At 43.3% G+C, this 17,500-nt stretch overlaps 1 pseudogene; it reads left to right on the top strand.

Moving 5' to 3' along the window:
* Positions 1-7,457: 7,457 nt before the first annotated feature.
* LOC142988731 (very long chain fatty acid elongase 6-like) lies at positions 7,458-8,622 on the top strand (annotated as a pseudogene).
* Positions 8,623-17,500: the final 8,878 nt, after the last annotated feature.

The following is a 17,500-nucleotide window of genomic DNA, read 5'->3' as shown; positions in this document are numbered from 1 at the left end:
GCTCTCAAGAGGACAGGTCCTCGTGCCTTTGTTTGAGCTGAGAAATTAGGTCTTCTCTTTTCTCACTGAGAAAATATCTCCTCTTGCACATTACTATGCCAACATGAAGTTCACAGCTAAACTTGCCTTCCTCTGTGACATTCTTTCATTGCTTAACCAGCTGAACATCTCACTTCAAGGGAGAACTAGCAAGATATTTTTTGTTGCAGACAAAGTTCAAGCTTAAAAAAAGAAACTTGCTTTGTGGACTAAGAGGGCCCAGGAAGAGAGGATGGACATGTTTCCACTATTGTCTGACATTTTGGAAAACTCCCCTCAGGTGAAGATCAGTGACTCAGTCTCTCAGCACCTCTCACAACTGGCAAGGAAATTTGATCCTACAGAGGGACACATGTGGATTTTGGACCCATTTTCTGCGGATCCTACTAGACATGATGTTGCTTTGCCCTCAGATCCGGAGTCCCAGCTTCTGGAAGTTTCCACAGACAGCACATTAAAGTTGCAGTGGGACAGAGTGGACCTGGGCTCCTTCTGGATCGCTGTCTCAAAGGAGCACCCATGTCTAGCACTAAGGGCTGTGAAACTCCTCCTCCCATTCACAACTACATACTTGTGTGAATCAGGATTTTCCATTGTGGCCACAACTAAGACCAAAGCCCGAAACAGACTGAAATCAACACTGGAGGCAACTCTGAGAGTTTGACTTTCCTCCATTCCACCCAGACTAGATCTGATCATGTCTGAGAGGCATTAACTTTATAAGGGAGTTGTGTAAGAAGTTGTGACTGTTCTGAAGAGCAAGTTCTGGCTCTGCCATGCACCTTTTAAATTCATTTGCAGATTAGAAGGCTGTATTTTCATTTGCACTTTACTTTTACAGTTTATTTATTTCAGAAAAAACATTATTTTGAAAGTATTCATTTTATCACCCCATAATTTATTACTTATCACAGGTCCAGTTTTTTACAACTGTTTGTATGAGCGCCTCCTTTTTGTTGTGCTGCATGTTGTTGTTTGTGCTGGTTTATGTTTGAAAATAGATCAATATCTTTGTGATGAGCACATGGTTCATGTCATTTGACAAGGTTTAGGCCTGTTCAACTATAAGTAGATCAGATATAGTTATTGAATACAAATCAAACCAATTCAGTGTTAATATTGGAATGGGCCCCGGGCCCGTAAGTACTGGAAAGGTTGGGCCCCGAGGTCAAAAAGGTTAAGAACCCCTGATCTAGAGGTCCACGAAATGTTCCCTCTCTCTCTTTTTCTCTCTCTGGCTCTCCCCCCTCCCTCTCTGGCTCTCCCCCCTCTCTCTCTGGCTCTCCCCCCTCTCCCTCTGGCTCCCCCCCCTCTCTCTCTGGCTCCCCCCCCTCTCTCTCTGGCTCTCCCCCCTCTCTCTCTCTCTTTCACAGCGTTTTCTCCTTTGCTCAATGTCTTTGTGTTTTTCGTTTTAAGCCAATGATGGAGTCTTAGAGCTCACATGTCTTAGTTGAAGTGTTTGGTTTATAAATACTTGTAAATAAAAGTTGTTAAAACTCAAACTCCCCCCCCCCCTCTCTCTCAACCTTTGTACTTCAGTCAGTCAGTCAGATAAGATCAGAGCCTTTATTGTCTAGAGCAGTGATTCTCAACCCCCAAAAGTGGGTCGCGGACCCGTTCTCAGTGGGTCGCGGGCCTTTGCCTGGGAAAAAAAATGTTAAGAACAAAATCCTGTGCTTTTATTTTGAAATGGATTTTTTATGCAGCGGAGTGCCGTCTATTCACACTCCTTAACAGTAGGTGGCGATAAAGCGATAAAGCCTCGTAATTAACTACATTAAACGAGGTGCAAAGAACACCCGATGTTTTCAAAAACTGTGCCAAGATCTTGGTAGTGAGCATGTACAGGTGTTGTATCATGCCGAGGTACGCTGGCTTTCAAGGGGAAAGGGACTGTCCCGTTTTTATGAACTACGAAGTGAAATTGCAGCCTTTCTTGCCCAGAACAAGTCGCCTCTTGCAGACCTGTTTAGCAACAGTGTGTGGCTCGCACACGTTGCTTACCTCGCTGATGTGTTCGAACAGTTAAACACATTAAATGTGTCTATGCGGGGGAGGGGGGACAACATTTTTGAACAATATGACAAAATCAATGCTATCAAAAAAAAGATCTCCGTGTGGGCAAGTCATGTTTCTAAAAAACGATTGGACATGTTCCCCAATGCTGTCATGAGGGACAGCGACTGGACACGGCAGGAAAAAATGTAATGGAGAAAACAATCACGACACATCTGAATAAACTTCTGGAGCGGTTTAATGACTACTTTCCTGAGACACAGAGGGATGACGACCGGATACGTGAGCCCTTTGGAATCAACGTAGAAAGCGTCACGTTGCCAAGCAACGAAGAGAGTCAGCTGGTGGAGCTGTCACGTGACCGCACGCTGAGAAAGAAATTCACGGAGGTAAGCCTCTCCCAGTTCTGGTGCAGCGATGTGATGAGCGAGTATCCTTCCCTTGCCACTCGAGCAGTAAAAATCCTCCTACCATTCAGCACTACCTATCTCTGTGAGTGTGGCTTCTCAGCTCTGGTTCAGCTGAAGACTAAACACAGAAATAGACTGGATATTGAGCATGACCTCAGAGTTGCCTTGTCTACTATAACTCCAGACTTTGAGACTCTTGTCAGGAGCAAAACACATCCCCAGTTCTCCCATTAATTCCTCCAAACTCAGGTCTGTCAGTGTTACACCTAAGGTTGAAGTGAGTGCTGTTTAATTGTCTTCATGTTTTTCAGTATTTACCTACTGATAAGTATATGTAATCAGAAGAAAAGTGAATTTTGTATACTTGAATCTTTTTGAATTGCACTTTTTGTTGAATTGATTTTGACTTTGTAGATAAAAGCTGCTACTCAAGACACTGAATCCTTTTCCATAGTGCAGTGTTTGGTAGTAAGATTCAGTGAGGGACTATTCTCAGTCTTTTTTAAACTACTTCTCAGTAGTTGGACTTTTTTATTTCATGTTTGCATGAAAGCACTTTTGAGTCTGTGAAGTCTGTTATGTTGTATTACCTTGTGTTCTTAAGATGCACTTTTTGTTCTTTAATTCAAATGCAGCTAATTGTAAATATTTCCCTCTTTAGCACTGCGTTTTGCATTGCACTGTGTTGGAATACTGTCTCAGGTTCAAACTGCTCCATCTTTTCATTAAATACATTTGAGAAGTTGAACATTTTCCTCAATTTGGGTCGCGGCTTGTCATTAAGGGGTGATGGTGGGTCCCAAGCCAGACCAGTTGAGAACCACTGGTCTAGAGGGCCATGAAGTGTGTCCTGGACCAGTCCAGTCCAGTATCTGTATCTGTTTATAAACTAACATTCAGTCGCTCCATGCAGAGACGGATCAGAGCTCCACTCACCTGTGCTCATCATCACAATGAGCCTAGGATGAAGAGTCAAGCAGAACTCCCCCCCCCCCCCCCCTTACTGTGTGTGTGAGGGTCCAGGTTCATGACTGAAGTTTGGAGGTCCCTCATCTTCATCACCACAAACACTCATCTTCACCACACTACAGAGAGGGGAACACACACACACACACGCACGCACGCACGCACGCACGCACACACACACACACACACAGTGTATAAAGAGAACAAATACAGAAACTCTACAATACATATGAAACCAGAGGAAGCATTAAAGTACACAAACACACACACACACACACACACACACACACACACACACACACATATATGAATACACACATACACGCCACATACCCACGATCTCAAAAACGAACACACACACACACACACACACAAACACACACACACACACACACACACACACAAACACACACACACACACACACACACACACACACACACACACACACACACACACACACACACACGTATGAAAAACAAACTATGATCCATTAAATCATCGAATTAAACTCAAACTCACGCTGCGTCACGTCTTCCTCTGCTGCTCTTCCTCATTTTCACTTTGTGTTTTGTCAGTACATCCGTGTGTGTTTGTGGGTCTGTGTGTCTGTGTGTGTGCCGTTTAGCATCATCTAGTGGACGGGTTGTAGAAGTGTGTTTTCTCCTGTTTCTCTTGATTTAAATAAGTTCAATAAATGCTGGAAATGAAGTCCTAACAAAAACAATATTTCTGATCTATAAAGGGGGGCCAGCAGAACAAGTTTGGGAACCACTGGTCTGGATGATTCCTCATGCACGCCAGCAGGGGGCGCTGAGGTCACCGGCTCCCATCAAGTTGAAGTGAAGTAGTTTCAAGAGGAATAGAAGAAGATTCCAAACTTATTTAAGAGTTGACATTTGAGTCCAATTTCTTCTTGAAACTGTCAGGAATCATTTTAATGACTTCAATCCCTTTATTCTATCAATGATAGGGGTTTGTGTTTGCTGTGTTTAGAGAGAAACCGGAGCTGCACTTGAACTCATCACGCTCAAACAGAAATGCAGCTACAATCAATCAAATGTTACTTTGGAACGTGTGTGTGTACTGTGTGTGTACACACTGAGCCAGACAGCTACACAAAGATCAGTCAAGCTCTTCAAACATCCAGTGGATGGCTTTAAAGAGAGAACACGTCCTGGTGTCACTCAGTGTGCATGGCAGTGTGAGAGAGAACGAGTCCAGCGACTGACCGCAGGAAATGAAATTCTGATGGAACAAACAATAAACACAGGCCAGTGAAGCTGTGTGTGTGTGTGTGTGTGTGTGTGTGTGTGTGTGTGTGTGTGTGTGTGTGTGTCCGTCCTCACCGTCCTGTCCTCCAGGACCACCGTCTGTCTCTCTGTGAACGAAGCGCTGTCTGAAGGTCTGAGCGTACGGGATGAAGGTCCTCTGAGCGAAGCCTGCAGCCAGGGTCAAAGGTCACATCACTGTAAATACATCTCACTACAAAAGTGGAGGGAAATACAACACAATCTAAAAAGGCTCCAGAAATGTCTGTTAATTGGAGATAAAGTTCATATCTGGTATGAAATTGTTGATATAGAACAACTGTTGAGAAATAAAAATAGTATGAAATGAAGAAGCTGGGGTGAACAAAGTTCACAGTGACCAGAGTGCTGGCCCCGACAAGTCTGGAGATAAGACAGACAACAGACAGACTCTCCCAGAAGTAAAACTATGTTACCTGCACTAAACTTATGTATTCTAAAAGCTAGAGGGCTAAGATTTTGTGATTACACAGATGTGCAATAAAAGTCCAGGAGGTTCTGCAGCTGTAGATAACCTGAAGATAACCTGAAGATAACCTGAAGATGACCTGAAAATGACCAGAGGATGACCAGAGGATAACCTGAAGATGACCAGAGGATGACCAGAGGATGACCAGAGGATGACCATCTACAAACAGTCAGGACATGACATGCCTGTGCCCCCCGCCAGCAAATAGCTCATACAACTAGGGGTTGTAGTAACGTCGCTATGGCAACCACCGGCCCACCAATCCGCAGCTTTCTGACCGCAGCGTCATCTTGAGCTTGGGAACGCCCCGAGTTCACAGCATTTAGGCAAATGTCCGGTGATAATTCGTGGCCTTTCTTCATCGCGTGCTGAGAGACGACCAGCGATGCTTCCGGGTTATCACAATAAAACTCTCTGAAAGTTTCAGTCCGTCTTTTCCTCATTCAACTCACCAATCCAACCAACACGCTGGAGGACTCTCTGCTCCGTCCTCCAACAAAATCTTGTCCATATTGCTGAGGCGTGACGTCAGAGTGAGTCTCCGCTCAGCTCGATGCTCCATCACATCGTTTATCTAAATAAAGATCAGGAGGAAACGGAGCAGCGTTCACTTTGTGTTCAACGCTACAATCACATTTAAGCTAACAAAGTTGAAGTGTTTGAAGAATAAATCTGCAAGAAATCAAGAAATCTTTTCCTCTAATGAGCTCCAGGTTTCAGCTCAGCCAGTTTCAGTCTGTGAGCCTAAAGTTTTCCTCTGAAAGAAGAAGAAACCAACAAACAGACGCATGAACAAAAACACACTCAGCCGTGAGTTCACTTCCATCAGCTTTAATGAGTGACAGCACATGAATGTAACGGAGACAGGCCAGGCTGAGCGCCGCCTGAGTGTTTACCACAGTTTGGGTTTCCAGGAGAGATGAAGTTCAGACGAGTAAGACTGCAGAACAACAACAACACTAAATGTTACATTTACTGTCGTCTAACTGCTAAAACTGTAAAACCAGCCGGAGCATTAGTGCTGCGCTCCAGATCCACCAGGAGAGACTCAGTCAGCTTCAGATCCACCTGGAGAGACTGAGTCAGCTTCAGATCCACCTGGAGAGACTCAGTCAGCTTCAGATCGACCTGTAGAGACTCATTCAGCTTCAGATCGACCTGTAGAGACTCATTCAGCTTCAGATCGACCTGTAGAGACTCAGTCAGCTTCAGATCGACAAGGAGAGACTCAGTCAGCTTCAGATCGACCTGGAGAGACTCAGTCAGCTTCAGTTTGACCAGGAGAGACTCAGTCAGCTTCAGATCGACCAGGAGAGACTCAGTCAGCTTCCTTCCTTACCTCAGAGGATCAATCAGGTAAACAAACAAACAGGTTCAGATTCAGACAGAAGCAGAATCCATCCAAACTGAAAACTTGGATCAAAATCAAATCTGTGTTCAGGAGATTCTCTGTGAACTGAAGGTGACAAACTGAGCTGCAAGGTCAAAGGTCAGAGCTCCAAATACTCATTTAGCAATAAGACACCAAATACAAACATTTAAATAAATTGAAACAAGGCTAAAAAAAAATAAAATTATTGAAACAAAGCTAAAAAAAAATAAAATTACAAAATAAAACAAATGAACACAAAAGAAAAATGTAAAGGAAACAAAATCTAATGTTTCAAATCAAAACAAAGTTTCATCAACTTCATTTTTCTAAGGCTTCGTTTTATTTCTAATCAAACCCAAAGTCTGATTGATGTGAAGCTTCATCTGTGACGCAGCTGCAGTCTGAGTGAAAACAGTCTGAGCGGACCAGAGTCCGGACCGGACCAGGACCCTGAAGGTGATGTCACTGCCTCTTCCTGGTGGTCACTGATTGGCCAATGCTGGCACCTCCTCCTCCTCCTCCTCCTCCATTGGTTGGCTGCCAAATCCACTGTCAACGGTGACCTCTGATTGGACAAACAGAACAACGTCAACCGAACCCCAACCGGAATGGAAGTTCAGAGCTTTAGTGTGAGGACATTGAGTTTAGTGTGTGGTGTGTGTGTGTGTGTGTGTGTGTGTGTGTGTGTGTGTGTGTGTGTCCATGCTGACCCACAGGAAGTCTGAGGCTGTAAATGAGTTCAGGATCCTCATCTGTTATGATTATAAGTGATTGATCCATCAGGACTGAAAAGCTTTAAGCTGCAGTCAGACTTGAGATGATGATGATGATGATGATGATGATGCTGCTTGTTAAAGTAACCCTATGTTGACCGTCTCACCTCAGGACGCAGGCGTTTGTGTTCAGCGCTCTATACGCCGCCCTGGTGTTTGGAGGGCAGCACTACATGAGGCTCAGACCCAAGATGAACCTGCGGCGTCCGCTCGTCCTCTGGTCGCTCAGCCTCGCTCTCTTCAGGTAACTTCTCCTTCTCACACAAACGTGGCCAAACGGGCCTCCATCTCCATGGTGACGGGCGGCGTGCTGATGATCAGGAGACGCACACTTCTTCATGTCTGAACTTCCTGTTCACAGCATCGTGGGCGCCGTGCGGACCGGCTACTACATGTTCCACGTTCTGGCGTCCAGCGGCTTTAGGCGCTCCATCTGTGACCAGAGCTTCTATAATGGACCAGTCAGATCTTCCTGCACTGGTACCACCACATCACCGTGCTGCTGTACTCCTGGTACTCCTACAAAGACATGGTGGCCGGCGGCGGCGGCTGGTTCATGACCATGAACTACACCGTGCACGCGCTGATGTACAGCTACTACGCCGCTCGGGCGTGCCCCGCCCCTTCGCCGTGGTGATCACCAGCGCTCAGATCGCTCAGATGGTCATGGGCCTGACGGTCAGCGGGCTGGTGTACCGCTGGATGCAGCAGGGCGACTGTCCGTCACGCGTGGACAACATCGCCTGGGCGACGCTGATGTACCTCAGCTACCTGCTGCTCTTCTCCAACTTCTTCTACCAGACGTACCTGCGGAGGGGCGCGGCGTCCAAACACGCCAAGGCCGACTGAACACCCGGGGGGGGGGCTGAGCTGGACAAGTGATGAAGATGATGATCAATGTTTATTAATCCAAGCTGCTCCTGGACGATGTTTGTTTGTTGTCAGATGTTTCTCCTCTGCATCAGCTGGTGGCGTCCTCACAGACGGTGGATCGATCCTCTCCTCAGCTTCACGTCGCACAACTTAGCCTTAATCGTGTCAGAAAGTTCCGTTGATTAGCTTTGTTGAAGGCCTCTGTCTTTAGCTTTCTTTAATATGTGGTATATTTTGCTTGTATATCTAGTATCTCAATAAGAACATATATTCATTCTACTAGGGAAGGCCTTACAGCTGACAATGGACAAAGGAAAAGTGGACTGAACTGGACAAGGAATGTAAATGCACCGGAGGTCAGCAGTTTAAGCCGTGGGCTTAAACAGCTGACATATAGATGACAGTTTATGGCCGTAGAATAGTCTAAATTAGTAACGATAAGGTGAACTAAACAACATCATGCAAGATTAAGGAAGACTAGGCCCGTCTGTTAAACAGTAAGACATGTGTAGATTAGACACTGCGTGAAAGTGGACTTTGAGGAATAGTCATTTTTTGGTTAAAAATAAAGTGAAGAAGAGATGAGTAAAGAATAAGAGTAATAAAGAGATAAGAAGTACAGAATAACAGAGAAGAAGATTTAAAGGAAAAGCCGCAGATTTGGACAAAAGCCCTCTGGGAGGCGATGTTAGATGGGCCATAAAACCTGGAAAAGCTCACTAGGACAATTTCAGGTCAGTCTGGGAACTGGAGGTTGTAAAAAGAAATTCAATTGCAAGTTCCAATCGAACACTCGTTGACGAACAAGTGTCTGAAGAAGCCTCTCATTGAATATTTTCAGCCTCAAAAGGTAGCACAAATTAAACAGAGTAAATAAAGGATAACAGGAGCGGCAGATAAAAGCATGCTATAGGGAAATGTACGAATGAAACTCAGGAATTTGGGAATGAATACCGGTTGTATTTTTGGATGATATTGCATTAGCTATGCGTTTTGTAAGATTGTTTTGTGTTTTGACTGTGAGTGACTGATCTCAGGGGCAAATAGAGCTGGTCTCTCTCTGCCGCTGCTGCGTGGGTCACTCTGGTGCGTGTGTGTGTCTCTGTGTTAGCTGTGTGAGAAAGGAACTGTTTGGTTAAGTGATTAATGTTGATGGGAGATGTTGTGTTACAAAAACATATAAAGGTTGTGATAAAGAGTAGGAGACTTAGCAATAGATATAGGGAAAGATAATTTGTGTCAACTATTGATGAATTAGAAGAAATGAAGGGGACTTTTTACTTTATAGAAGAATGAGCCTTGAATAAGAGGACAGTTATTTGATTTGGTTAAATATATATGAGCCCCTATATAGGACAGTGTTTACTTGATAAAATAAATGAGACTTCTTGGACGTTTTGTGTTTGAAGACAAGTGGAGAGATAGGCACATTTGTACGCATAAGCATGAATAAAGAAAAATAATTCACTAGGAAAAAGAGTACAAAACAATACAGTTGTGGGTAATAATAAAGTATTATTGGAGTATTATATGTGATTGTAAATTGGGATATGATACAAGAAGAACAGATGTTTGTAATAAATTGCATTGACTATTATGCAATTTAAAATGTTTAGTAGGCTTGTATAGGATACCAACATTGTACTCTGTTTCTCTCTTTGTTCTCCTATGGTGTGTGAGAGCTAAGGGGGAGAAAAGGAGGAGAAAGCATAGCCAGGAGGCGGCTGGCCAGCACGTCACACGGATTGAGGATCGCTGACGACAGAGTGTGCAGCTCCTGAATCCAGTCTGATCAAGGCCAGTCTATAGTTTTATTTACAAACTCCTTCAACAAATACCTGCTTTCCAAAAATGTTTCTATAGTTTATACATACTTATGACTATAATTGGTTTGTTTTCACATATAATGTTATAAGAAAATCTCTAAATTTTGGTTTAAAAGATTGCATTTATGACATAAACCTACTGAATTACTTAGAAAAAGCTTGGCAACGGACTGACCAGTTAGAGTGTTATTATTTGAGTTAAACTCTGTGGAGAGTTGCAAATGTGTGTTTTATTGTTGGTATATGGGTTGTTTTGATCTGCAAATTGGACACCAAATAATAGAAACGGGAATAGCAGAAACAACTATTAAGATGTATCCAAGTACCAAAAGCAAGAAAAAGACTCAACGACAAACCAAGGGTACACGGAAGACCAGGAGAAAGGAGTCTGATGATAGTGATCAGAGTGGTCAAGAGAGATCCATGGGTGGATATGATTCTGCGGTCAGGCGGATCCTGGCTGCAGCAGGAAGGAGGTAGAGATGAAAACACAGGAGGATGGAAGGCAAGCAGGTAGAGGAGGAGTTAAAGAAAAAGGATATGGCAGGGACGAAAGAAGAGACCACCCAGAAGAAGACGGTGGAGAAAACAGAAGTAGAGAAAGAAACGGATGAGGGCGCAGGTGTGGACAGAAAGACGGATGTGAGGATGACAGAGGAAGAGACAAACCGGAAGGACGTGTTGAGAAAGACAAGAAGGATGAGGGAGAGAAACAATCTGGAGAGAAGAGAACCATGAAGTCAATGAGGGTAAAGATGGATGGACAGAAAGAGGAGAAGCAACAGACTGCAAAGAAGACGCTCACGATTTCTTGTGACCTGAAGTTCTTTTATCTACCTTTGTTGAACACACTTATTGTAAGTCGCTTTGGATAAAAGCGTCTGCTAAATGACCGTAATGTAATGTAATGTAAAGACAAAGTTGGAAGAGAGGCTCGAAGAGAGGCTCGAAGAGAGGCCGAAAGAAATGCCGAAAGAAATGCCGACCAATATGTATCACACAGGGATACATCTTCTGGACCAGAGAGCCAAGAAGAGGTGGAAGACTGCTTAGAAGAGCTACAAATAGAGAAAAAGAAAAAAAGTCCCTTAAAATCAAGCGTGGGTTTGTGCTCAAGAAAAGAGAAGTCACCCAAGAAGATGTGCCCAGTGATCATCCGAGGACGGAAGCTGGAGTATAATCCTTGGCAGAGTACAGATATGTCAAGCATAATGGAGAAGTTACCTGCTCTTCAAGATGGAGCACATCCTTGGACTTCAAAGATGGATGAGATCATGGTAGGAACACAATATGCCATGGGAGAAATCATGAGGGGCTGATAATAGCACCTCCGGACCTGTTAGGTCTGATGATTCAGGAAGCACATGGGTTAGCTCATGTTGCAAGGGGAGAAGTTAGAAGAAAGATCTCAAAGGAATATGGATTTTGGGCACCGTGTTTGCTTGAACAGATTGATGACGTCATAGGCAGATGTACTATTTGTCTGAAAAATAATGTTTGGAAGGGTGTGATGGTTCCTCCGGGGTACATTCCAACTCCGAGGGGGCCTATGCGAGAACTAGTTATAGACTTTGTCGACATGATAAAACCAGTTGAAGGAAAGAGATATATGACGCTCAGTCAGATGCCAAGTTCTTATGTAGAGAGGTCATAAGCAGGTGGGGACTTCCAGATCGGATATCCTCAGACAATGGGAAGGAGTTTGTTGATAAGATTGTAGAATTGATTTTAGGTGTTAGTAATTCTACGAGAGGGTGATGTAATCAAAGGGGGGAAATAGAAAAAAGTGACCCTGATAAATCTGAAATAATTACATGTATTCATTTGTATTTGATGTTTTGATTTACATCTGTTGTTTTTGCAAAAGATACTTGGTGTTTTTTCTTTCCTTCCAGAAGAAGATTGGGGGAATGATAGGCTGAAAGAATTCAGATACGCAAACAAGGACAATAAGAATGGACTGAAGGACTCTGAACAAGGACACGATGATCAGATGTTCAGATTCAACACATCATCAACACTACGTTGAAGAGTCGATGATGCTGACAAGAATGCAGTGTGTTATGTTTTTAGGTTTTCTCTTATATGAAATTGCGTGATTAATACTTAAATTGCATATTATTTTCTTGATGCTAGTGTGAAGAGTGATGTTTTCAGTAATAGGGTTAAGTATATTGGGACCTCAGATGTTTTGTTTCTTTCCTCGATGTTTAGGGAAATAGGGACTAGGCAGGGAAAGGTCCATCTGAAGGTTCAATGGGTCGACCAGCCTGAATTTGGACATTGTTTTGATTTTATTTTCTGAGGCTTCCATATGTATTTGCCTAAGATATACTTCACATAGATTGTTAAATTTCTTTTAATTGGTCTGGAGTACTATATGTGGTCGCCTAGGCAGAGGGGCCGCGAGAGAATTTTCCTGTCTAGATTGTATGATGGATATTTCAAGAAAGATGGCTGCCTGACAGGTTTTTCCATCTCGCACTCCATAAAGAAGAATTACGAATTAAGAATTGATGAAATTGATAAAGTTATGATGTAAGAAACACATGTAGGAGGAATTATTATCTCTGTTAAAATTGTATTCATGTATGCTATACTCTTTTGTTTTCGAGACTCTGACAGAGTCCCGAAGGGGGGAATATGTGGTATATTTTGCTTATATATCTAGTATCTCAATAAGAACATATATCCATTCTACTAGGGAAGGCCTTACAGCTGACAATGGACAAAGGAAAAGTGGACTGAACTGGACAAGGAATGTAAATTGCACCGGAGGTCAACAGTTTAAACCTTGGGCTTAGACGACAGTTTATGGCCGTTATAAAAGTGAACTATTACCAAATATGGTCATGTAGTGTTTACAGGGGTCCCAGGTGGTTTGTCAATATCCACTGAACGGGTCTTTTCTTGAGTGACAATCAACTGTATAAATACGTCTGAAAGTCAGAGTTGGGGAGCGACTCATTCCGGCTGCAGAGTCTCTCACAAGCGATCCATGGTGCTTGTTATGATGCTGTACTTTGTATAATAAAACCCTATTATACAAGCAAAGACAGTGTCAGCGGAGATCCTTCCTTCCTTCATCTTCACATCATCGCAACCCAAGATTACACTAAAGGTGTGAGAGAGAACGAGTCCAGCGACTGACCGCAGGAAATGAAGTTCTGATGGAACAAACGATGAACACAGGCCAGTGAAGCTGTGTGTGTGTGTGTGTCTTCACCGTCCTGTCCTCCAGGACCACCGTCTGTCTCTCTGTGTCCACTCGCACCACCCGGCCCTGAACGAAGCGCTGTCCGAAGGTCTGAGCGTACGGGATGAAGGTCCTCTGAGCGAAGCCTGCAGCCAGGGTCAAAGGTCACATCACTGTAAATACATCTCACTACAAAAGTGGAGGAAAATACAACACAATCTAAAAAGGCTCACAACTTATCATTCAAGAGGGTTGATTGATAAGTTGTGAGCCTGGTTTATTGCCAATAAATGAAATCTCAGTTTGATTCTTTTCACCTGGAGGCTCAGGAGTTATCAATCAGAATGACCTGAATGACCTGAGAGTGAGGTCAGAGTGTTGCTGTGTTGAGTGACCTTGCTGGACGGAGGCCCTCAGCGCTGCCACGTTGTGATGGAAGGCGTCCCTCATGTCCACCAGCGTGAAGCTGAGTCCTGCAGACTGAAGCTGCTGAGCCGCCGCCACGCCGCCGAAGCCGCCGCCCACCACCAGCACGTGCACGTCCTCCAGCGCCGACGCCCCGCCTCCCATCGCTGAGAGAGATCAACTGTGAACCTGGAACGGAATGGAGATCGGACAGGAACTGAATAGAAATGAGAAATGGACAAATATGTCAATCAAACAATCTGTGGAGCCTGGAAGGTTCAGGATCCCAGCAGAGCAGAGGTCTTTGAATGCAGCATCACTGTTTGTATCAAACACTCTCACATCTCATTAAAGAGTTAAAGTCACAGATTTGTTCATAAACCTCCTGAATGATTCAAGCAGGATGGAAAAGTTAGTTTCCATGGCAACATTCTACAAAACAAAAGCAGAAAATGAACATTTAGCAGTTTGACTCTCATTCACCTGAGGTGGTGATTGATCTCCTGTCACTCAGACTCACAGCTTCCAGGCTTTTAGGATTCCTGTCATAAAACAAAATCACCACTTTGTTTGTTTTATAAGTGTTCGACTGACGTGGATCAAACATCTAGAGCCTGATGATGATGATGTCATATTATTGTTCTATTGTCAATTAAACTGAAAGACTGGAAATACACACGCAGCAACACAAGTGGAGTCTGAGTCTGAGTCTCAGTCTGAGTCTCAGTCTGAGTCTGAGTCTCAGTCTGAGTCTCAGTCTGAGTCTGAGTCTGAGTCTCCACATTCGGGTCATTTGTTTCTTCAACATTTGTTTCTTCATCATTAAAGGAAACAAAGGTTGAACAATTTAAATCCGTCCGGTACAAATGTGAAATCATGCGTTTTGAGAAGTTTCCCGGACTTCATCTTGATACTCGGCTGTTTATGTTTCCATGAACGTGAGTGTGTGAAATGATCTTCCTCCACTTAATCAGGTTTGTCACAAATGAAGCAGCGCTGAACGTAAACAAGAGGACTTCAGTGTTTCATGACGAACGACGTCCTGTTATCAGATCAAACTGTTATAAAACATCACGGCAGAATTTAGAGATTTCCTACAGTGAACTCACCTGCTGGTGCTGTGAAGGTTCGGTTCCGGTTCGTTCGGAGCAGACTCTGCCTGTTCGCTTTTTTAAAGTCAAAAAGTTCCGTTTTTCACCCGCTCGGGTCAGTGAACGCCTCTCTGGCGACAAGGGCCGTCCACCAATCACACCTCCGCCTGAGGTCCGAGGGGCGGGGCGCTGCCTTCAGGTACTGTAGGAAATATTGAAATCGATTAAAGAGACTTTGAAGCAATGAAACTAATGATAACACGAGTTAGTTCATTTAATTTAACCCCTCAAAATACAACAACTTTATCCTCAAACTCGCTCTTAAGCTTTTCTTTCTCTCTGTGGGAGCAATGCATCGTTGAACAGAGCGACTGGGCTCGGTGCCAACACACACACACACACACCCACACACACACTTACCTGGACAGGAGGAACCTTTATTCATAACAGAAGCTTCTTTCTGCTGAGGCGTGACGTCAGAGTGAGTCTCCGCTCAGCTCGATGCTCCATCACATCGTTTATCTAAATAAAGATCAGGAGGAAACGGAGCAGCGTTCACTTTGTGTTCGACGCTACAATCACATTTAAGCTAACAAAGTTTAAGTGTTTGAAGAATAAATCTGCAAGAAATCAAGAAATCTTTTCCTCTAATGAGCTCCAGGTTTCAGCTCAGCCAGTTTCAATCTGGTTGAATGGAATGAGGGACGTTAGCCTTTGTCTCTCACTACCTGGGCAGGTGGGACGAGATCCAGAAGCTCCCTGCCTCCTTCAGGAAGGGAAAGTGCATCCAGGCCAAACTACGCCGTACGAACCGACGGAACCATCCGGGCGGTCAACTCTCAGTTCTAGTGAGTACGGACCTCTGCCTGGACATCAAAGCCACTGCCTCTGTCCACGTCTTCTCTCTGACTCTGTGTGTGTGTGTGTGTGTGTGTGTGTGTGTGTGTCACAGTAAGGACAAGGTGAGGACAGTGGAGGGGACAGCGGTGGTTCACGACCCCAGGGACCTGTCCATGTGAGGAGGTAAAGGTCAAAGGTCAACACATATGCACTGATTCTTGAGAGTCGGGACAAAACATGTCCCACATAGACAAGTCTTATTTATATCAAAAATAAATAAATTAATAATGATTGACATACTCACAAAGTTAGATCTAAAGGAATTGTGAATACTGATGTTCTGTTTTAGCATAGATAATTACTTTTTTGAGGGATATTTGTTTAAATGTATGACCAGTGGTTAGACGGCCCATGTTATTTCTCTTGTCCTCAGCAAGAGGTCACAATATTCACCAGTCCCCAAAATCTTTAAAAACCTCTACAATTGTGAAAACATTTATATCAAATCAAACATAAGGGTTATGAATGTATAAAACAATGCATGCCATGAACATCTAAAAATATTTTCCATAGAAATCTGCCTATCAAAGTTGTGTCCTCTGTTTCCGTCAACTCCGTCAGATTTTGTCATAAACCTCATTAAATCAGGCAATAGCATGGTCAGCTATATCCCTGAGGGTCCCTTTTCATTCCCCTGGCTGTGGTGAATACATCAATACCACACATTGTCTGGTTTGTTTGACATTTTTTGATATTTTAGATGAACAATGTCAATTTTCCTATGGTCACAGCTGGAGCATGTCAACACCATCTCTCTGTTATGATACCTTTTAATAAACCATATTGGATTCAATGAAAGTATTTTATTGTGATTATGGAGACAGCTAGCAATAGCCAAAAAACTAGCTAGCTAGCTGCAGTGTTTTTTTCTGCAGAGGGAAAAAACATGCCATTTCGTCAACTCCGTCAGAGTCAACTCCGTCAGGTTTTATGTCTGACGGAGTTGACATGTTAGCTGACGGAGTTGACAAATCCACCAATAACCGCTTGCCAATATTATACTATTTTCGAACATAGTAAAGGAATAGAATGTTGTAATGGCTGTGTCTTATCTCCCACTACTTCCACTGGACATTGATTTTGTCTGCACAAGCCAGTGTATGTTTTCAACATCTTGTTGTAGGAACACACACTGCACCTTTAAGATTTTACATCAATCAATCAATCAATCAATCAATCAATCAATCAATCAATCAATCAGTCAATCAATCAATGAATCAGTCATGTTAAGTAAATGGACATCTGATACCAAGACCATTGCTGTGGATACTGAGCATCAAGATGTGAAAGTGGAATTTCTGCATCCCCATGGTCCAACAGCAAAGGTTAAGCCCAAGTGTGGCAAGAAGGATGTCTGTTTCTAACCAGTTCAAGACATCATAGTGAAACTAATGGGAAATGCATCACCAGTCCAATCCAGAACAAGAGTTATCTACAGTATTGCCCCTGATGTGATGGACTTCATAGAGCGTGAGCATGTCCGACGCCTGCTGCTCAAGGCATAAGTCCCTTGTGTGACAGCATTCATGCTTTAAAGCATAGTGTGTTTTTTCAATGTAAGCACCTTCTCAACACGTGTGTTCCTGCTCTCTTCTATTTCCTAGTTTTGAAGTATGCCATGTTTTGCAGCATCACCTATGACTGATTGTTAGCTTAATTACATTTCTTCACTTATTTTTTATAATAGTTGGAAACGGTGCAATTTGTTATAGTTTGAAACGCTGTATTTACAGTTTGTTTATTTCAGTTGAATGAAAAATATGTTCAGTATAAGACAAGGAGTTGTTATTTATTAATCTATTGTCACTTCCATCTGTTCATTAATCAGAAATGCAAATACAATTTTGTCAACTCCG

Source organism: Genypterus blacodes, unplaced genomic scaffold (genome assembly GCF_046128005.1).
Source record: "Genypterus blacodes isolate CSIRO-AG114 ecotype Tasmania unplaced genomic scaffold, CSIRO-AGI_Gbla_v1 ptg000345l_1, whole genome shotgun sequence".
In the NCBI taxonomy this organism is placed as follows: domain Eukaryota; kingdom Metazoa; phylum Chordata; class Actinopteri; order Ophidiiformes; family Ophidiidae; genus Genypterus; species Genypterus blacodes.
This window is presented reverse-complemented; position numbering and strand designations above follow the sequence as displayed.